This window comes from Lissotriton helveticus, chromosome 5_1 (assembly GCF_964261635.1).
Source record: "Lissotriton helveticus chromosome 5_1, aLisHel1.1, whole genome shotgun sequence".
NCBI lineage: Eukaryota > Metazoa > Chordata > Amphibia > Caudata > Salamandridae > Lissotriton > Lissotriton helveticus.
Genome location: NC_136065.1, coordinates 1,785,108,703 through 1,785,130,418, shown reverse-complemented (window position 1 = coordinate 1,785,130,418; position 21,716 = coordinate 1,785,108,703). Strand labels below are relative to the sequence as shown.

Sequence of the window (21,716 nt, the reverse complement as noted above, 5' to 3'; positions counted from 1 at the left end):
TTCCCCTACAGCGAGGACCCTCCACTGCTGCTCCAAGGACGAGTTCAGCGGGCGAATAACAAGTGTGCAGTAAACTGCTTCCGAATAACTACTTCCCTCACTGCTCCTCTCGTGCTGCCAGCTAGGGCTGTGTTCACCAAGACTTGAAAGCTAACAAAGGGAGGTGACATTGAGAGAGGGTTCGGGGGAGAAGCAGATATTGCCATATGGTTTCAATGATTCTAAAAAGTTTAATTCACGTTGACTCTCACGCTGTTTAGGAATTTCCCACTTCTCGTTAGCATTTACCGCTGAACTCCGAGACTTCAATACAATCTCTAACTGGAAATCTTGTTTTTTGTTAATATGCCATATATAATACAGGACGGCAAGATCTATTAATGTGCATGAGAAGGCACAATTGCACTAGTGAGGTCATGTTGATTGCATCATGTTCTTGTATTTGTCTCCCATAAGGTGGTCTGTTTGATAAAAATGTGCATGGTGGAAAAGGGACCGCTTTAGCTGGAATACCACACTGAGTTGTGTCACTATACATTTGTTTTGCATTCAAGTATAGTGCACACCCGACCCGAAGGTATTGGAGACCTTTACATGAACATCAGATGTCTCAAGAACAAGTATGAGTGCTTATGTTTCAGGGTGGAATTGCTTGTCTCCTGTAGCCCTGTATAGAATTCACTCTTTGATTGAAAACTTTAAGAATTGTACTAGTGCATTGGTTCACATAGTCAAGTGTTCTTTTACAGTCTATGTGATAACTCGATCTGACTTTATCGTTGACAGTTCGGATAAGCCCTCTTTTGAGAAGTGGGCAATAGCCTTCCCCATAACATGACTAAAAGCCTCATTTAAGGGCATGAGGAAACCCTTTACGTTTTCAGGTTACCATGTAAGACCTATTATTTCAACAGGATTTTTTTCTCACAGTGAAAACATATACAAAATCTTAATCTTTTATGCCTTGTCATTTTTCCTGAGGATTTTTGTTTTTTTAATAGCTGGATGTGCTCTGCTTCATAGTGACTCTTTTTTGTTAGGTCTCGGCAACGAGAACTATTGTCGCCGAGTAAGCTCGCAAGGGAGTACAGAGCGGTGCACGAGCCGACCAGGGTCTGTGGACGCGCACACACAAAGGCAGGCAGGCAGGCACACACCAGACACACACAGACAGACACACGCACGCACACACACGCACGCACGCACACACACACACCCACCCTCCCTCTCTGCCCACTCCCTCTCTGCCGCCCCCCTCTACCCCCACTCACCGGGCTCTTTCCCTCTGCAGCGGGTCAGTCATGGCAGCAGGCAGGCTCGGTGTCTTCTCCGGTGATCTTCAGCTGATGTGCACGCTCACGCTGCGTCTCCTGCGCGCCCACCACGCTGTTTCGCGCCCGTTGATCCTCAGCTTGTGATTACTACTCCTTCTAACCCGGATTCTAAATTACTATTTCTTGGTTCTCTAACTCCACTCTGTTGATTCGTAACAAACTGATATTCAGCATATTTCACAGTCTCGCTTTTGCTTCCCATAAATACAATAATATTATTTTAAGCAATGTCTACCCTTCTTTTGGTTCTGTGCCTATTATGCTTCGGACTATAGAGTTTTAGAAAGTGTGGTGGAAGATTCCATGATATCAGTGGTGTGCACAGTGCAGAGTGAGTGTGCATAGTAGTGAGTGTGCATAGTAGTGAGTGTGCATAGTAGTGAGTGCAGAGTAGTGAGTGCAGAGTAGTGAGTGCAGAGTAGTGAGTGCAGAGTAGTGAGTGCAGAGTAGTGAGTGCAGAGTAGTGAGTGCAGAGTAGTGAGTGCAGAGTAGTGAGTGCAGAGTAGTGAGTGCAGAGTAGTGAGTGCAGAGTAGTGAGTGCAGAGTGTGTGCAGAGGAGTGAGTGCAGAGGAGTGAGTGCGCAGAGGAGTGAGTGCGCAGAGGAGTGAGTGCGCAGAGGAGTGAGTGCGCAGAGGAGTGAGTGCGCAGAGGAGTGAGTGCGCAGAGGAGTGAGTGCGCAGAGGAGTGAGTGCGCAGAGGAGTGAGTGCGCAGAGGAGTGAGTGCGCAGAGGAGTGAGTGCGCAGAGGAGTGAGTGCGCAGAGTAGTGAGTGCAGAGTAGTGAGTGCGCAGAGTAGTGAGTGCGCAGAGTAGTGAGTGCGCAGAGTAGTGAGTGCGCAGAGTAGTGAGTGCGCAGAGTAGTGAGTGCAGAGTAGTGAGTGCAGAGTAGTGAGTGCAGAGTAGTGAGTGCAGAGTAGTGAGTGCAGAGTAGTGAGTGCAGAGTAGTGAGTGCAGAGTAGTGAGTGCAGAGTAGTGAGTGCAGAGTAGTGAGTGCAGAGTAGTGAGTGCGCAGAGGAGTGAGTGCGCAGAGGAGTGAGTGCGCAGAGGAGTGAGTGCGCAGAGGAGTGAGTGCGCAGAGGAGTGAGTGCGCAGAGGAGTGAGTGCGCAGAGGAGTGAGTGCGCAGAGGAGTGAGTGCGCAGAGGAGTGAGTGCGCAGAGGAGTGAGTGCGCAGAGGAGTGAGTGCGCAGAGTAGTGAGTAGTGAGTGCAGAGTAGTGAGTGCGCAGAGTAGTGAGTGCGCAGAGTAGTGAGTGCGCAGAGTAGTGAGTGCGCAGAGTAGTGAGTGCGCAGAGTAGTGAGTGCAGAGTAGTGAGTGCAGAGTAGTGAGTGCAGAGTAGTGAGTAGTGAGTGCAGAGTAGTGAGTAGTGAGTGCAGAGTAGTGAGTAGTGAGTGCAGAGTAGTGAGTAGTGAGTGCAGAGTAGTGAGTAGTGAGTGCAGAGTAGTGAGTAGTGAGTGCAGAGTAGTGAGTAGTGAGTGCAGAGTAGTGAGTAGTGAGTGCAGAGTAGTGAGTAGTGAGTGCAGAGTAGTGAGTGCAGAGTAGTGAGTGCAGAGTAGTGAGTGCAGAGTAGTGAGTGCAGAGTAGTGAGTAGTGAGTGCAGAGTAGTGAGTAGTGAGTGCAGAGTAGTGAGTAGTGAGTAGTGAGTGCAGAGTAGTGAGTAGTGAGTGCAGAGTAGTGAGTAGTGAGTAGTGAGTGCAGAGTAGTGAGTGCAGAGTAGTGAGTGCAGAGTGCAGAGTAGTGAGTGCAGAGTAGTGAGTGCAGAGTAGTGAGTGCAGAATGCAGAGTAGTGAGTGCAGAGTAGTGAGTGCAGAATGCAGAGTAGTGAGTGCAGAGTAGTGAGTGCAGAATGCAGAGTAGTGAGTGCAGAGTAGTGAGTGCAGAGTAGTGAGTGCAGAGTAGTGAGTGCAGAGTAGTGAGTGCAGAGTAGTGAGTGCAGAGTAGTGAGTGCAGAGTAGTGAGTGCAGAGTAGTGAGTGCAGAGTAGTGAGTGCAGAGTAGTGAGTGCAGAGTAGTGAGTGCAGAGTAGTGAGTGCAGAGTAGTGAGTGCAGAGTAGTGAGTAGTGAGTGCAGAGTAGTGAGTAGTGAGTGCAGAGTAGTGAGTGCAGAGTAGTGAGTAGTGAGTGCAGAGTAGTGAGTGCAGAGTAGTGAGTGCAGAGTAGTGAGTGCAGAGTAGTGAGTGCAGAGTAGTGAGTGCAGAGTAGTGAGTGCAGAGTAGTGAGTGCAGAATGCAGAGTAGTGAGTGCAGAGTAGTGAGTGCAGAGTAGTGAGTGCAGAATGCAGAGTAGTGAGTGCAGAGTAGTGAGTGCAGAGTAGTGAGTGCAGAATGCAGAGTAGTGAGTGCAGAGTAGTGAGTGCAGAATGCAGAGTAGTGAGTGCAGAGTAGTGAGTGCAGAATGCAGAGTAGTGAGTGCAGAGTAGTGAGTGCAGAATGCAGAGTAGTGAGTGCAGAGTAGTGAGTGCAGAATGCAGAGTAGTGAGTGCAGAGTAGTGAGTGCAGAATGCAGAGTAGTGAGTGCAGAGTAGTGAGTGCAGAGTAGTGAGTGCAGAGTAGTGAGTAGTGAGTGCAGAGTAGTGAGTAGTGAGTGCAGAGTAGTGAGTAGTGAGTGCAGAGTAGTGAGTAGTGAGTGCAGAGTAGTGAGTAGTGAGTGCAGAGTAGTGAGTGCAGAGTAGTGAGTGCAGAGTAGTGAGTGCAGAATGCAGAGTAGTGAGTGCAGAGTAGTGAGTGCAGAGTAGTGAGTGCAGAGTAGTGAGTGCAGAGTAGTGAGTGCAGAGTAGTGAGTGCAGAGTAGTGAGTGCAGAGTAGTGAGTGCAGAGTAGTGAGTAGTGAGTGCAGAGTAGTGAGTAGTGAGTGCAGAGTAGTGAGTAGTGAGTGCAGAGTAGTGAGTAGTGAGTGCAGAGTAGTGAGTGCAGAGTAGTGAGTGCAGAGTAGTGAGTGCAGAGTAGTGAGTGCAGAGTAGTGAGTGCAGAGTAGTGAGTGCAGAGTAGTGAGTGCAGAGTAGTGAGTGCAGAGTAGTGAGTGCAGAGTAGTGAGTGCAGAGTAGTGAGTAGTGAGTGCAGAGTAGTGAGTAGTGAGTGCAGAGTAGTGAGTGCAGAGTAGTGAGTAGTGAGTGCAGAGTAGTGAGTGCAGAGTAGTGAGTGCAGAGTAGTGAGTGCAGAGTAGTGAGTGCAGAGTAGTGAGTGCAGAGTAGTGAGTGCAGAGTAGTGAGTGCAGAGTAGTGAGTGCAGAGTAGTGAGTGCAGAGTAGTGAGTGCAGAGTAGTGAGTGCAGAGTAGTGAGTGCAGAGTAGTGAGTGCAGAGTAGTGAGTGCAGAGTAGTGAGTAGTGAGTGCAGAGTAGTGAGTGCAGAGTAGTGAGTGCAGAGTAGTGAGTGCAGAGTAGTGAGTGCCGAGTAGTGAGTGCAGAGTAGTGAGTGCAGAGTAGTGAGTGCAGAGTAGTGAGTGCAGAGTGGTGAGTGCAGAGTGGTGAGTGCAGAGTAGTGAGTGCAGAGTAGTGAGTGCAGAGTAGTGAGTAGTGAGTGCAGAGTAGTGAGTGCAGAGTAGTGAGTGCAGAGTAGTGAGTGCAGAGTAGTGAGTGCAGAGTAGTGAGTGCAGAGTAGTGAGTAGTGAGTGCAGAGTAGTGAGTGCAGAGTAGTGAGTGCAGAGTAGTGAGTGCAGAGTGCAGAGTAGTGAGTGCAGAGTAGTGAGTGCAGAGTGCAGAGTAGTGAGTGCAGAGTAGTGAGTGCAGAGTAGTGAGTGCAGAGTAGTGAGTGCAGAGTAGTGAGTGCAGAGTAGTGAGTGCAGAGTAGTGAGTGCAGAGTAGTGAGTGCAGAGTAGTGAGTGCAGAGTAGTGAGTGCAGAGTAGTGAGTAGTGAGTGCAGAGTAGTGAGTGCAGAGTAGTGAGTGCAGAGTAGTGAGTAGTGAGTGCAGAGTAGTGAGTGCAGAGTAGTGAGTGCAGAGTAGTGAGTAGTGAGTGCAGAGTAGTGAGTGCAGAGTAGTGAGTGCAGAGTAGTGAGTGCAGAGTAGTGAGTGCAGAGTAGTGAGTGCAGAGTAGTGAGTGCAGAGTAGTGAGTGCAGAGTAGTGAGTGCAGAGTAGTGAGTAGTGAGTGCAGAGTAGTGAGTGCAGAGTAGTGAGTAGTGAGTGCAGAGTAGTGAGTGCAGAGTAGTGAGTAGTGAGTGCAGAGTAGTGAGTGCAGAATGCAGAGTAGTGAGTGCAGAGTAGTGAGTAGTGAGTGCAGAGTAGTGAGTAGTGAGTGCAGAGTAGTGAGTGCAGAGTAGTGAGTAGTGAGTGCAGAGTAGTGAGTGCAGAGTAGTGAGTAGTGAGTGCAGAGTAGTGAGTGCAGAATGCAGAGTAGTGAGTGCAGAGTAGTGAGTAGTGAGTGCAGAGTAGTGAGTAGTGAGTGCAGAGTAGTGAGTGCAGAGTAGTGAGTGCAGAGTGCAGAGTAGTGAGTGCAGAGTAGTGAGTGCAGAGTGCAGAGTAGTGAGTGCAGAGTAGTGAGTGCAGAGTAGTGAGTGCAGAGTAGTGAGTGCAGAGTAGTGAGTGCAGAGTAGTGAGTGCAGAGTAGTGAGTGCAGAGTAGTGAGTGCAGAGTAGTGAGTGCAGAGTAGTGAGTGCAGAGTGCAGAGTAGTGAGTGCAGAGTAGTGAGTGCAGAATGCAGAGTAGTGAGTGCAGAGTAGTGAGTGCAGAGTGCAGAGTAGTGAGTGCAGAGTAGTGAGTGCAGAGTGCAGAGTAGTGAGTGCAGAGTAGTGAGTAGTGAGTGCAGAGTAGTGAGTAGTGAGTGCAGAGTAGTGAGTAGTGAGTGCAGAGTAGTGAGTGCAGAGTGTGAGTGCAGAGTAGTGAGTGCAGAGTGTGAGTGCAGAGTAGTGAGTGCAGAGTAGTGAGTGCAGAGTGCAGAGTAGTGAGTAGTGAGTGCAGAGTAGTGAGTGCAGAGTAGTGAGTGCAGAGTAGTGAGTGCAGAGTAGTGAGTGCAGAATGCAGAGTAGTGAGTGCAGAGTAGTGAGTAGTGAGTGCAGAGTAGTGAGTAGTGAGTGCAGAGTAGTGAGTGCAGAGTAGTGAGTAGTGAGTGCAGAGTAGTGAGTGCAGAATGCAGAGTAGTGAGTGCAGAGTAGTGAGTAGTGAGTGCAGAGTAGTGAGTAGTGAGTGCAGAGTAGTGAGTGCAGAGTAGTGAGTGCAGAGTGCAGAGTAGTGAGTGCAGAGTAGTGAGTGCAGAGTGCAGAGTAGTGAGTGCAGAGTAGTGAGTGCAGAGTAGTGAGTGCAGAGTAGTGAGTGCAGAGTAGTGAGTAGTGAGTGCAGAGTAGTGAGTGCAGAGTGCAGAGTAGTGAGTGCAGAGTGCAGAGTAGTGAGTGCAGAGTGCAGAGTAGTGAGTGCAGAGTAGTGAGTGCAGAATGCAGAGTAGTGAGTGCAGAGTAGTGAGTGCAGAGTAGTGAGTGCAGAGTAGTGAGTGCAGAGTAGTGAGTGCAGAGTAGTGAGTGCAGAGTAGTGAGTGCAGAGTAGTGAGTGCAGAGTAGTGAGTAGTGAGTGCAGAGTAGTGAGTGCAGAGTAGTGAGTGCAGAGTAGTGAGTGCAGAGTAGTGAGTGCAGAGTAGTGAGTGCAGAGTAGTGAGTGCAGAGTAGTGAGTGCAGAGTAGTGAGTAGTGAGTGCAGAGTAGTGAGTGCAGAGTAGTGAGTGCAGAGTAGTGAGTGCAGAGTAGTGAGTGCAGAGTAGTGAGTGCAGAGTAGTGAGTGCAGAGTAGTGAGTAGTGAGTGCAGAGTAGTGAGTAGTGAGTGCAGAGTAGTGAGTGCAGAGTAGTGAGTAGTGAGTGCAGAGTAGTGAGTGCAGAGTAGTGAGTAGTGAGTGCAGAGTAGTGAGTAGTGAGTGCAGAGTAGTGAGTGCAGAGTAGTGAGTGCAGAGTAGTGAGTGCAGAGTAGTGAGTGCAGAGTAGTGAGTGCAGAGTAGTGAGTAGTGAGTGCAGAGTAGTGAGTAGTGAGTGCAGAGTAGTGAGTGCAGAGTAGTGAGTAGTGAGTGCAGAGTAGTGAGTGCAGAGTAGTGAGTAGTGAGTGCAGAGTAGTGAGTAGTGAGTGCAGAGTAGTGAGTGCAGAGTAGTGAGTGCAGAGTAGTGAGTAGTGAGTGCAGAGTAGTGAGTGCAGAGTGCAGAGTAGTGAGTGCAGAGTAGTGAGTGCAGAGTAGTGAGTGCAGAGTAGTGAGTGCAGAGTAGTGAGTGCAGAGTAGTGAGTGCAGAGTAGTGAGTGCAGAATGCAGAGAAGTGAGTGCAGAGTAGTGAGTGCAGAGTAGTGAGTGCAGAGTAGTGAGTAGTGAGTGCAGAGTAGTGAGTGCAGAGTAGTGAGTGCAGAGTAGTGAGTGCAGAGTAGTGAGTAGTGAGTGCAGAGTGTGAGTGCAGAGTGTGAGTAGTGAGTAGTGAGTGCAGAGTGTGAGTGCAGAGTGTGAGTAGTGAGTAGTGAGTGCAGAGTAGTGAGTGCAGAGTGTGAGTAGTGAGTGCAGAGTAGTGAGTACACAGAATAGTGAGTGCGCAGAGTAGTGAGTGCAGAGTAGTGAGTGCAGAGTAGTGAGTGCAGAGTGCAGAGTAGTGAGTGCAGAGTGCAGAGTAGTGAGTGCAGAGTGCAGAGTAGTGAGTGCAGAGTGCAGAGTAGTGAGTGCAGAGTGCAGAGTAGTGAGTGCAGAGTGCAGAGTAGTGAGTGCAGAGTGCAGAGTAGTGAGTGCAGAGTGCAGAGTAGTGAGTGCAGAGTAGTGAGTGCAGAGTAGTGAGTGCAGAGTAGTGAGTGCAGAGTAGTGAGTGCAGAGTAGTGAGTGCAGAGTAGTGAGTGCAGAGTAGTGAGTGCAGAGTGGAGTGCAGTGCAGGTGAGTGCAGTGCAGTGCAGGTGAGTGCAGTGCAGTGCAGGTGAGTGCAGTGCAGTGCAGGTGAGTGCAGTGCAGTGCAGGTGAGTGCAGTGCAGTGCAGGTGAGTGCAGTGCAGGTGAGTGCAGTGCAGGTGAGTGCAGTGCAGGTGAGTGCAGTGCAGGTGAGTGCAGTGCAGTGCAGGTGAGTGCAGTGCAGTGCAGGTGAGTGCAGTGCAGTGCAGGTGAGTGCAGTGCAGTGCAGGTGAGTGCAGTGCAGGTGAGTGCAGTGCAGGTGAGTGCAGTGCAGTGCAGGTGAGTGCAGTGCAGTGCAGTGCAGTGCAGTGCAGGCGAGTGCAGTGCAGTGCAGTGCAGGCGAGTGCAGTGCAGTGCAGTGCAGTGCAGGCGAGTGCAGTGCAGTGCAGTGCAGGCGAGTGCAGTGCAGTGCAGGCGAGTGCAGTGCAGTGCAGGCGAGTGCAGTGCAGTGCAGGCGAGTGCAGTGCAGTGCAGGCGAGTGCAGTGCAGTGCAGGCGAGTGCAGTGCAGTGCAGGCGAGTGCAGTGCAGGTGAGTGCAGTGCAGGTGAGTGCAGTGCAGTGCAGGTGAGTGCAGTGCAGGTGAGTGCAGTGCAGTGCAGGTGAGTGCAGTGCAGGTGAGTGCAGGTGAGTGCAGTGCAGGTGAGTGCAGTGCAGTGCAGGTGAGTGCAGTGCAGTGCAGGTGAGTGCAGTTCAGTGCAGGTGAGTGCAGTGCAGGTTAGTGCAGTGCAGGTGAGTGCAGGTGAGTGCAGTGCAGTGCAGGTGAGTGCAGTTGAGTGCAGAGTGGTGTGTATTGACAATGTAAATGACAATGCCATTTATTTATGATTTAAAGAAAAAAAAATGTCATGAGCAATGCCAATAGCTCTACCTTTAATGATGCCGAGACCATTGCATTGTAAATGCTTGTTCTCAACTTCTAGCCTAGCCTCATAGGATATTACTATGAATGATCCTCCTCACACTCTTACGACATTGTTAGTTGAAACACATACTGTTGCTTTTGAATAGGAAGGGCTCTTCTTGTCTAGGCAAAATGAATTCCCATGAGGATGCCTCCTACCTAAGCATCGTATTTTGATGAGGGTATTTCTTCAAAGATATGGGGGATTTTGAAGTCCATTGAATGGCTATTGCCCAAATGTGGAGGAACTCATTGATTAAGCTGCCATCTTACCAGTAATACCAGTCCAATGAAATTGACATTTTTGCATTACCATATATTCTCTGATTCATTAGTACATATAAGTTGTCATCTCTAGAAACCTTCAAGTAAATGCAAGTGTCACTGCCTGTCACTGTTGAAGACATCTGTCCAAGAAACATTTTTGCCCGTCCCTTTACTTTCAATCAGTCTCTTCCATGTGTAATTCAGGATGCCACTTTTAGGTCGCAGTTCTGTCTGGTTGGCTAAAGAGTATGAGCACGTTGCAGACTGCCCTCTGCTTTGCACACATTACTGTACAAACGTATTTTGGTTTGTGCCACAATGTACTTTCACACAGAAGCTGCTGTTGTTTTTAAGTTCTGTTCTTTTTTGGGATTTAGTCTGCAAACTATAGACAAGGTCGAACAACAATGCCATGTGTTATTTTGTTCTGGTCAGGCCTCAGCACCTAGACAAAATGCACAAATGCAGCTGTTGCTTGGAAGCACGTACTTCTGCCATATAGGTATGCATGAATAGGTAACAGCACACTTGGAGAGGGATCTTTCCAGGGAAAGATCGTTACAGCTCCTGAGATGTAGAACTTTCATCCGTGCATGCTAAGATATGGGGTCTGCTGCCAACACCCACAGATCTTCTGATATTTAATCACGTTGCTTCTGTAGTAGGGGAGGGGGTTAGGCTACCCTGTCCTATATAATGACAGCTCCTTTTATGAGCTATGGACTACTTACTATGCTGACCGTATTTGTGTTAAGCATTTATTACTTATTGTGGCATGTATACTGCATACTAGAGCACGATAGTTAGAATAAACATTTAAAATTTCTTGTGTCTCTGTCAGATCATATTGTGGACTAGTACGAGTGTGAGAGAGAAAGGGTGTGTCCTGCAACCGCGATTCCTGAGAGGGTCAGGAGTGTTTTGTTCTGGGGTGTCTAATGACTTGTTCCTCTGTGAGTGAGTAGGAGGGCAAGTGAGATGCTATAGCTAGTCAGTCCCGTGCTCATGGGCACTCTGGTGGTAGGATTACTCAGTCCTTGCCTACTAAGGTCCTATGATCCCAAGCATATATAGGTCTGTGACTCAGCAGAATCCCTGCAACAGGGAGCATTAAGAAAGTTGACCTAGAAAGGCATTACGCCTGTTGCTTACTATTGGCTTTGTAATTTGTAACTCACATTTTCTGGCTTTCTATTTGCTGGCTTTACTTGTTTTAGGCTGTCAAGCTCGAGCTCGGCCATCCTGTTGCCCAAATCCTGTTTACTGCATTCTTCCACAAACCCGCTTTCTGTAGAAGGGCCTTTAAATCGTGTTCTTATCTTGTCACATTTGCTGTACATTCAGAGACAGAGGTCAGATGTCAGGCAATGTCTTCCAGGGAGCTTGGTGTTTATTTTTCTTTCTCTGACCTCAGAGTGAAAAGCTTTATGTCTGGGCCTGCAAGAGGAAGGCTGTACGCTGTTATTTTTTTCTAGCACACAACAGATTACAAATGTCAGTAAATGAACTGTGCTGATGATCAAATCAATGCATTGGCTAATGACAATTCTACTCATTATCGTTTGCGCAATATACACTTCTATCAGTAAAACTGTATGTAAGTGCACAAGTAATGGTCATTTCAATTGAAGATGTGTTGTCTACTCAGTAGCACTCCACAGTAAGCTAGTGTACTCTGTCAGTCTCTTCTATGCCATTCTGATATACTCTGCACTCTACTCTGAAATGATCTACTCTATTCCACTGCACTCTGTGCCACTGTTCTCAGCGCCACTCCACTCTCTGCCACTCTACACCATTGCACTCTATACCATTGCTCTCGAAGCCAATGCACACTATACCACTTTACTCAAAACCGATGTACTCTATGCCAGTCTTCTTTGCACCACTGTACTCTACGCCACTACACTCTATCCTACTGCACTCTACGCCATTGACCCTCTCACTACACTCTGCACCACTCTATTCTGTTCTGCATCTCTGGACTCCACACCTCTCTATTCTCTGACCTCAGAGTGAGAAGCTTTGAAGCTTTATGTGGGGGCCTGCTAGAGGAAGTCTTTATGCTGTTATTTTTTTCGCGCACACAACAGATTGCAAATGCATTGGCTAATGATATTTCCTCACATTATCATTTGTGCAATGTATACTTTTACTCAGTAAACCTGTAAGTGTAAATGTAATGGTCATTTCAATTGAAGATGTGTTGTCTGTAACGGCAGCTCGCTACCATACCATACATGCTCTGTTACCCCACCCCACTCTACTCTGCACCACTTCACACCACTGTATTCTGCACTGCACCACTCCACATTACGCAACTACACTCCACACTGCGTCACTCCACTCTTCTCTGCACCGCTCCACTATGCACCTCTCTACTCTACGCCACTCTAGACCACTCCACTCTATACCAGTGTACTTTACCCCACACTACTCTACTATGAACCACTGAATAGTACGCCACTCCACTCTGCACCACTCCACGCCAGCCTACTTTGCAACACTGCACTCTACACCAGTGGACTCTACTCAGTACCACAGCACTGTAGGTGAGTGCACTCTATGCCAGTCTCTTCTATGCCACTCTGATCTACTCTGCACAACTGCACTCTACTCTGAAATTATCTACTCTATGCCACTGCACTCTTCACCACTGCTCTCAACGCCACTCCACTCTCCACCACTGCACTTTATGCCAATGCACTCTATACCACTCTACTAAAAGCCATTGTACTCTACGCCAGTCTTCTTTGCACCACTGCACTCTACATCACTATACTCTGCCACTGCACTCTATGCCATTGTACTGTCACTGCACTCTACACCGCTCTATTCTACTCTGCATCACTGCACTCCACACCACTCTATTCTACTGTGTCACTAAACCCTATGCCTCTGCACTCCACGCCACTCTTCTCTTCGCTAATGCACTCTATGCCAATGCACCTCTCACCACGCTACTAAACACCTGCACTCTATGACAGTATACTCTGCAACACCACACTCTCCTTAATGCCACTCTCTTTTATGCCTTTGAACTCTACATCGCTCCACCCTGCACCACTGCAGTCTACGCCAAGCCACTCCACTCTAATCTACTCTGAACCACTGTCTCTATGGCACTGCTCTCTTCTTCACCACTGCACTCTAGGACACTCTACTCTATACCACTGCACTCTGCGCCACTTCACTCTACTCTGTACCACTTCATTCTGCACCATTGCACTCTATGCCACTGCACTCAAAACCAGTACATTCTATGACACTGCACTCTATGCCTATCTACTCTGCACCACGGCACAGTACGCCACTATACTCTACCTCACTATACAAAATTGCACCAATGCAAGCACTGTGACACCATACTCTGCAGCAATGCAGTCTCTTCCACTGAACTCTATGCCACTCATCGCCACTTTATGCCTCTGCACTCTATTCTGCACAACTCTATCCCACTCTTCAGCACTCTATGCCAATGCACTCTATCCCACTGTAATCTACTGTGCAGCAATGTAACTTCACTCTATGCCTTTCTGCTCTGCACCACTCTACTCTAACAGTGCAACACTGCACTCTACGCCGTTACTCTACCACTCCACTCAACCCTGCACCATTCCACTCTACCCTGCACCCCCCACTCTACCCTGCACCCCCCCACTCTACCCCACTTCACTTTACTCTGAAACTATCTAAAAATATGCCTTTGCACTCTACGTCACTCTGTGCCACTCCCCTCTACACCACTGCAATTAACACTGCACAACTCTACTCTACACCACTCTAATCTATGGCGTTGCACTCTACACTGCACCACTATACTCTACCCTGCACACTCCACAACAATCTACTCTACCCCACTGTACTATTCACCTCTGCAGTCTACGCAATGCCACTGTTCTCTATGCTAATGCGCTCGACACCACTTTACTCAGTTAATGCACCCTACGCCTCTGCACCTATGCCAACTGCTTTGCTCCACTGCACTTTACGCCAGTATACGCCACAACATTCTACACAATTGCAATCTACTCCGCTCTGCGCAACTGTATTCTATGACCCTGTTACACTCTACCGCGTCCCACTCTACAATCCTGCACTCAGTGACTTTACTCTGCAGGACTGCACTGTATGCCACTGCATTCTTTGCCGCTGCGCTATACTCTACACTACTCCACTCTGTGCCACTACACATCTCTGCACTCTACACTTCACCACTCCACTCGGTACCACTTTACTGTATGCCACTCTACACAACTCCACTCTGTGCCGCTTCACTCTACACCACTCTACTCCACTCTTTGCCGTTGCAATCTACAACACTGCAGTCTACTCTGCACCGCTTTTCTCTATGCCACGCATTCTACGCTACTCTACGTCACTGCACTCTTTGCCACTGCACTCAATGCCAATCTACCCTGCACCACTGTTCTTTACACTACTTCACTCGACATTCCACAATACTCCACTCTGATGCTCTAGTCCATTAATCTCTGCTTCATTGATACTACTCCATTTAATGCCACATTAATCTCTGCTTCATTGATACTACTCCATTTAATGCCACTTCACTCTACAGCACTATAGTCCACTCTATGCCATTCTATGACATTCTTCCACTCTACGCAACTCCGTTTATGCCACTCCATGCCGCTTTGCGCCACTCTATTCTATGACACACCACTCCACTGTAATATATGCCACTCCATTCTGACAATCGACTCCGCTCTACGCCACTCTACAACACTCCGCTCTACGCAACACCCTCCATGCTACTTCACGGTACTCTACACCACTCCATGATGTTCTATGCCACTCCACAACACTCTACTCAACTCTGATACTGTACTCCACTCTACGCCAGTCAACTCTTCGCCCTTCCACTCTATGACACTCTACTCCCACCGCAACACTCAACACTTTGTCACTCCATAACACTCCACCCTACTCCACTTCACGACATTCCACTCCATGCTACTCTCCTTTACATCGCTAACTTTTAGCCATGCAGAACAGCAGCCACTCTATTGTAAAACATTGCTAAAACATATTGGTATAGTCAATAGCTCTTGCTTAGGAAAGCCCTATTGCCTTAGCCAATGCTTATGTTTATGCGTTTCATGTACTATGAAATGTACAGTGAGCTAAACTGTAGTCTTCACCAAATGTTTGTTTCTTACTTTGTGAATCTTTTCTCTTGACAGAGATTTGTGGTGCATGGAGGGTAGTACTCAAGAAAGCCCATCTGCATATTTCAAGGTAGGGTAACTTATTTTCAACAAAAATGCTTGTCTATTTCTAAGGTAGATTTTGATGTGTTGTGTCTTTTCATGCCGTAGTGACCATGCCTCAGTTTTTAGGGTCAATGTAATATTTCTAGTGCATAGTATATACATAGATACATTCTTGGCACTATATCACTTAATGAGTGTTAGGTTTATGTTTATGTTTATGTTTATGTTTATTAAAACTTTTATAGCGCGCTCAATTACCACGGGGTATCCTGGCGCGGTGAGTGATTGGACAGCAAGAGTGAGGGATCCGGGCCTGAACAAGCTGTTAGAGGGGGGCATTGAACAGATGAGTCTTGAGTTCCTTCTTAAAAACAGTGATGGTCGGCGCAGCTCTAAGGAACAGGGGGAAGACTGGAAAAGGTAAGTCTTGAAGTTTTTTCAAAACCGAATAGATTTTGGACTCGAGGGAAACTAACTGGACACAGTGTTACAGGAAGAACGGTCTTGAATACATAAAATAACCTCATTGGTGCACTGCTTGAGAAAGGGAGGGCTATTCAGTAGGCCATCATTGTCCTCGCGCATGGTGCACCAAGGTAAGTAATTAAGGATCATTTCCTTTTGGGAGGTCTGATCACAGACCTGCTAACCGACACAACAAATGACGCGAAAAGTGCTAGGGAGCCATTACAATGTTCTCAGCAGAGGAGTGACATGGTATTTTTGTAGCCCTAAAGATATGTTTGGCAGCGTCTTTGGAACCACTTGCAGCTGCACTGCAGAAGCTCAGATTAGAAACTTTTTATCAGACCTTCACCCCGTCAGCAGAGATGTCCCCCAGGGTTCAGCTCTATTACCTCAACTGTTCAACAACTACATGGAACCCCCCACCACCATACTCAAAAAGTCAAACATCCCCTTCCATCTCTATGCGGACGACACCCAGATCTCCCTTTAAACATCATCAGTTGATGATATTCACAGACTCAACAACACTCTTAGAGATGTCCAACACTGGCTATCACAAAACCACCTGAAACTCAATAAAGAGAAAACAGAAATCCTCCTCATCTCTATCAAAGAGGAGAACCCCCAGAATGGCTAAAAGCAATCAACGCCCTAAACGTCAGTCTCACCCTGGCGGATTCTGTAAAATCGCTTGGAATCACCCTTGACCCCAAACTTGACATGACCAAACACATTAAGAACACGCCAAGAGAGCCTTCCTTAACCTTCCTTAACCTGAAGCTTCTCAACAAAATGAAACCCTTCATCCCGCCTAACGACCTCAAACAAGCGACTCAATCCCTGGTGCTCTCAAGACTAGGCTACGGGAATGCCTCCCTCACAGGTACAGCAAAATCCCACCTAGCCCCTCTCAGATCTACGCTCAACGCAGTAGCCAGAATGGTCACCCGAGTGAAGTTTGATCACATCTCGCCCGCACTCAGAGAGCTAAAATGGCTCCCAATTGAAATGTGTGACAATTTCAGAGCGGCCTGCCTCACACACAAAGCCCTCCACACAGGGAAACCAGCCTACCTGGCCGTCAAACTCAAGAAGGCCTGTCAGACAAGAAGCCTCAGAAGCTCCAACACTCTACTCCTCATCCCGCTGAAAATCCGCAAACAAAAAAAACACTACACGATCCTTCTCTGGAAATGCCCTCAAAATCTGGAACTCCATCCCAGTTCCTATCCGAACTACCCCCTCCTTACAATTCAAAAGACAACTCAAAGACCACTGCCTTAACCGGTCTCTCCCGAATGGATAATTGCGGCTGAAAATCCTACACTTTGCTGGATAGAATTACTGCCTCACCAACACTAATCCTCTTCCCCTCCTGGCATGTGCTCATTACTGTGACTCAGTGTCTTCCTTCCCTGTATTTATTATTTAATCACTCAGGACTTCCTATTCCGTCTTGAATCAATGTGTGTATGACCTCCTAGATATGTTGCTTTAACCCATGTTGTGAAGCGCTCCGATACCTTCGGGTCTGGCTAGCGCTATACAAAACTCTACAATAAATTTCCCCAACCCAGCTTTGCTCTCAGCCGGGTTGAAGAAAATCCACTGGTTACAAGGCAGTGTCTGAGCGGCAGAGCAGGCTACTCTGACCAATCCTTGCGCTGCTCTCATAGTATGAGAGCAGCGCGTCTGGATTGGCCTGGCAGCCTCTGCCTTCCCAGAGTCTGATGGGAGAGCATGGAGGCAGCAGCGAAGGATACGTTTTTTAAATTATTATTTTCCTGCCCCGGATTTGGTGCATAAATCGAGCCTAGTGTCAGTGCTGTTGCCATAGTACTTACCTTGACTAAGACACGTTTACCTTCTTTGTCAGCCCATGCTTTGAGGATCTTTAGTTTCAAAGATCTTTTGAAAAGGTGAACAGGCCTTTAGGGTAGATGAAGAGACCTCTGATTTAGTTGAATCAGTAGCTAAGCAATTATTACATACCAGAGCTCCCAGCCAGTCTTTTCTCAGTTTTTGTAATAATTATTGATGTGTTTTCAGTAATAAGACCACACGCAGTGACTTGGAAGTCAAATAATTACGGTATTTTTCTTCTTGATATAGTGGAAAAGCGTACATTGGTAGACATGACAGTCTGGTTAAGCAGGAAAGGAGTGTAGGATGTTGTCAGATAGAGGTTGAGAGAGGAGAAATGTACCAACTCAGGTTGCTTGGATAATGTTAATTTAAGGCATGGTGTTGATGCTGAGTTCCTGAGAGGAGACGAGAGACAGGAAAAGTGGATCGTTTATTAATTTGAGGGTTATTGTAAGGAATGGAATTATTTTGCATCACATCGAGACTTGAGGGTGAAGGAAACCTTACCTCAAAAGGACAGCATCTAAAGTAAAAGTGGTAGGGAATCTTTTAGCACAAGGAAAGGGACATGAAGCAATAGGCTATTGGGGTACAGGGCAGGTGATACCCTGCAGCAGAACGGTGCTGCAGCATGATTGTGATATGCACAGTGGATTTCTCAGGTTGCACTAACTTTGTCGGCAGAATGCATTGGGAGTGCTGCTCTTTTCTGTCTCTTACTGACCCCAATATTGACCAAATAGATTGGGGTAATATTAGGGCCAGAGGTAGCAAAGGGGAATGGGATAAAAGAGAACTCTAAAAACTACAGTTCTTGTGCTCAATCTCCATCGGAACGCTTAAGACAATTTCTGTTGCTACACACTTCTTACTCACCAATCACTTGTTATCATGTGATCCTCAAGCTTATGGTATAGATATCCTTATTTATACTTGTTTTAATCTTCTTTTCCTTCTTGCTTAAACTAACATACTTTTCAAGAACCAGATTTTTGACTTCTCTTCTTTAGATTGTCCTCTTCTTTCCCACTTTGTGCATCGTGCTCTCTGTGCTCTTATTATCTGTTCAATGTTTCGCTTCTCAACACGTTTCATTTCCATCTCTTCCCTTTCTAACTCTTATACCTGATTTTTAGACACTGGATTTTCCAGAGACTATTTCTTCCTCCTTTCTACACCTCACCCCCTTTCTCAAATTGTTTTTAAGCCCTCTGCTCTAAGTGCTTCTACAGGTTTATGTTACTCATGTTTATCAGCAAGAATTCAATATGTGTATGTGTGTTTCACAATGCACTCATTGTTTCTGTCCCAATCCTTATTATATAGCATTTTATGCATTGCAAGAGACGTCTATGTCCACTGCTGCTTATTGGTAAATCGTGCCTACACCACTTTGAATATACTGTGCTACATAAAAAAGAAATGAATAATAAATAGAATAAATATCATAGGCATACTTGACAATATTGTTGCTATCCATTACGTAATCTTTGCCTATCCTTGTCATAGCTTTTTTATTTTACAACTGTCTGGCTATTAGTGACATAATGGTTCTCATATCTTGAGCAGCCCTATCAGCAGTGGCAGATGGTGAATTTAGAAAGTGGTGGGGCGTAAAAAAGATTTTGACGGAGGAAGATGGCAAAGAGCATGAGCTACATTCCTGGGAGAAACAAGCATTGGAAATGCAATAGGTCTCCTATATTACTAGGCCGCTGCCCTATAATATATGGCTGGCCTGATAGGTGGAGCGGAGGCGGAGGGGGAGGATGAATTAGGAACATTAGCAATATATGGTCTTTTGATGGGAGAGGAGGTAAATAATATATTTCTAAGACATTTTGATACAGCCTATTTTAAGAGGACTCAGTTTAAGACCATTACGGCAGCATATAGTATCTGGAAGGCCTTTAGTAAAAAGTACGGCTTGGGGAAAATTAACAGTTATACAAGAATGAGGAATAACCCAGCATTTCCTCTTGATATTTTTTCTGATGCAGTGTTTGCGATATGGCAGAGAAAGGGAATTATGAGGGTTGGAGATGTGATGGACTCCCAGGGTATGATACAGTTGGCTGAGATCCAGGCAAAATACGGTATAGAAACAAGACATTTCTTTAAGTACCTTCAAGTAAGAAGCTTTCTGGCAAATAAAAGGGGGGGGGTCCTAGTGGATTTGAGAAGAATGCCATACTGGAGGTGGTACAGGAGGGAGTCACTTGTACAATTAAAACGTTCTATGCTGAACTAATCAAATCAAGACAAGACGATATGAATAAGTGGGGGGAAAGTTGGACAAGTAAGTTGGAGGTAGAAGTGGAATGTTTTAAAATGTCATTAGAGTTGGGCCAGAATGTTCTATGTTCTGCAGCACTGCAGGCACAGCATTATAAGACACTTTATCGCCTTTACTACGCCCCGGCAAAAATTGCGTAATGGGGGGCGGTTACTGGAATTAACTGCCCAAGATGCGGAAGTCTTCAGGCTGACATAGTACACATATTCGCAACCTGCCCGCATTTATCCATGATACTGGAAGAAATAAAGAATTTTGTGCAAGGAGCTTTAAAATTAACAGTTAATTTAACCCCCTCGATAATATTGCTCGGGGTGAACTCAGATGGTATTCAGGGAGAAGAATGCTATTTTATTTTTGTAGCAATGGCTGTATTGAGATTAAGCATCGCTTCAGCGTGGCTCGACCAGGCACCACTGACATTTCAACGGTGGCTAGCCAGGATCTTAAACATATATAATTTGGAAAAGGCAATCTATGCTAGAAAAGGTAAAAAGGGGAGGAAGCTGGGATTGAAAATATGGGAGCCAATATCAAATTGGAAGGAGGAAGCATAAGTCATTATGCGGGTTTAGGTGGATGGATTGATTAGAGGTATACGATGAAGGGTCTCTCAGGCTTGTATTAAGTCTAGTGCTTTCTTTTCTGCTATAGGCTAGGGCTAACTGTTTATTGGACATTATTTTATTTTTCTTGTATGTATTGTATATGTTTCTCTGTATATATGTCTCTGTAGAAAATTATGATTGATGAGCTTTTGAAGATGTGTTGTTTAGGAAGTATGATTGTAAGTAGTGATGTGCTCCACACCCCTGGTTTAGGGGGAAAAATGTGCTAAAAATCTAATAAAAATACTTAAAAAAAAAAAAAAGGAAATGCAATAGGTCTCACATTAGAAGAGTTGGAGCTATTGGTCTTATAAATCTAATGATTTTTTTAAGTTTTAATTTTGTTATTGTAAATGCCAATATTTATAGAATTTGCAAATGTGACACCTATAGCATTATTTAACATTTTTTGTGTCATTTGTAATAAAGCTTGAAACATTGAGAGAACATATTTGAACAAGTGATGATGTGGTGGTGCTGAGTGATGATTGATGCGCTTGAATTTACAGCGCTTGGAAATCTGCCATGAAACGCTATACGTTGTGGCCACCTGAAGCGCCACCTCACGCAGTTTGCAGCCCTTGTCCCGTCGCATGGATGTAGGTGGCATTCATAAACAACAGATACACGTGTATAAACTTTTTTCACTACTATGCCCTTAGCGCCCTCGACTAAATAATTGAATTGTTCTGCTTTCCCTTGTATTTTGGACCTTACATTCTAATGAGACCAACAGTGTTCCCCGACGGAAGTCTTGCACCCCGAGGTTGTGAAGACACAAACTCACAGCCGATCAAGTATGCGAAACTACATAAAGGGTTGGAAAAAACATTGAGGCGGAGGGCGTCCGGACTGCGGGGGGGGGGGCACAGAATGGGGGGGGGTCGGGATGACGCAGCGGGGGACCAAAGTCGCGGTGGGATGGAGGTTGAATGGTAGAAGAAAAGTGCAGTTAAAGGGAGCGGAAGGTTCAAGCGGGCGAAGGTCGCATGGGCTTGGTGGTTATGCGGATGGGTAACGTCATGCGAGGAGGAGGGCGGAAAGCACGCCAGTGAACTCAGCAGCAGGGGTTTTGTCAATTTAACGTTATTGCTAAATACAGCGTTTGCCTTGAAGTTCTGATGCAAACTTCATCAGTGTTGAAAGAAATGCAGAGCACATTAGACCATATGCTGCAGACTTCCAACAGTAGAAAACATTGAATAATGGGCCAGTCTACAGGTCATCGGGTCGGATTGCCAGTAAAGGAGGGAAGGACCGGGTTGGGGGGGGGACTGTCCAGGAGAAGGTGGGGGGAGGCACGGTGAAAAGCGAGCAAGGGGTGGGAGAACGAAAGGGCGTCAAACAAATTTAAAATTAAAAAAAGTACACTGGGGGGAGGAGAACACAAGTTAAAACGAGACACGGCCTAGCGGCCGTGAAAGTTGCAGCAGAGGAAATGAAAAGTGGACGCGGGCGATCTCCCAACACTGCATTTCTCGACATAGGAAGTACCCAACTACTTTTAGGAGAGCTACAGGCAGCGAGAACGCAGAAAAAGAGGCCATACCAGCAGCACAGTCTGGACGGATCAGAAGCATGGGCAGAACACGTTAAAACGAGACACGGCCTGGCGGCCGTGAAAGTGAAAGTACGGCCGGCCGTGAATAAAAATGCGAGCAAGGGGTGGAGAACGAAAGGGCGACAAACAAGTTTAAAATTTTAAAAAAGTACACTGGGGGGAGGAGAACACAAGTTAAAACGAGACACGGCCTGGCGGCCGTGAAAGTTGCAGAAGAGGAAATGAAAAGTGAACGCGGGCGATCTCCCAACATTGCATTTCTCGGCATAGGAAGTACCCAACTACTGGTGGCCAGAGAAGCGTCCGTGAAGCAGGGGGCGGGGAGCCGTACCCTTTGATGCAGCTCACGGCCTGGCGGCCGTCAAAT

At 46.7% G+C, this 21,716-nt stretch overlaps 1 protein-coding gene across 3 annotated transcripts in view; it reads left to right on the top strand.

Annotated features, from left to right (window-relative positions):
• Positions 1 to 21,716, top strand: part of TANC2 (tetratricopeptide repeat, ankyrin repeat and coiled-coil containing 2) — a 2,511,073-nt gene that overhangs the window by 374,169 nt on the left and 2,115,188 nt on the right. For all 3 annotated transcript variants that reach the window (XM_078645079.1, XM_078645080.1, XM_078645078.1), the window contains exon 3: positions 14,521 to 14,575. The gene's annotated coding sequence lies outside the window, so the exon portion shown is untranslated. The remainder of the gene's footprint in view (positions 1 to 14,520; positions 14,576 to 21,716) is intronic.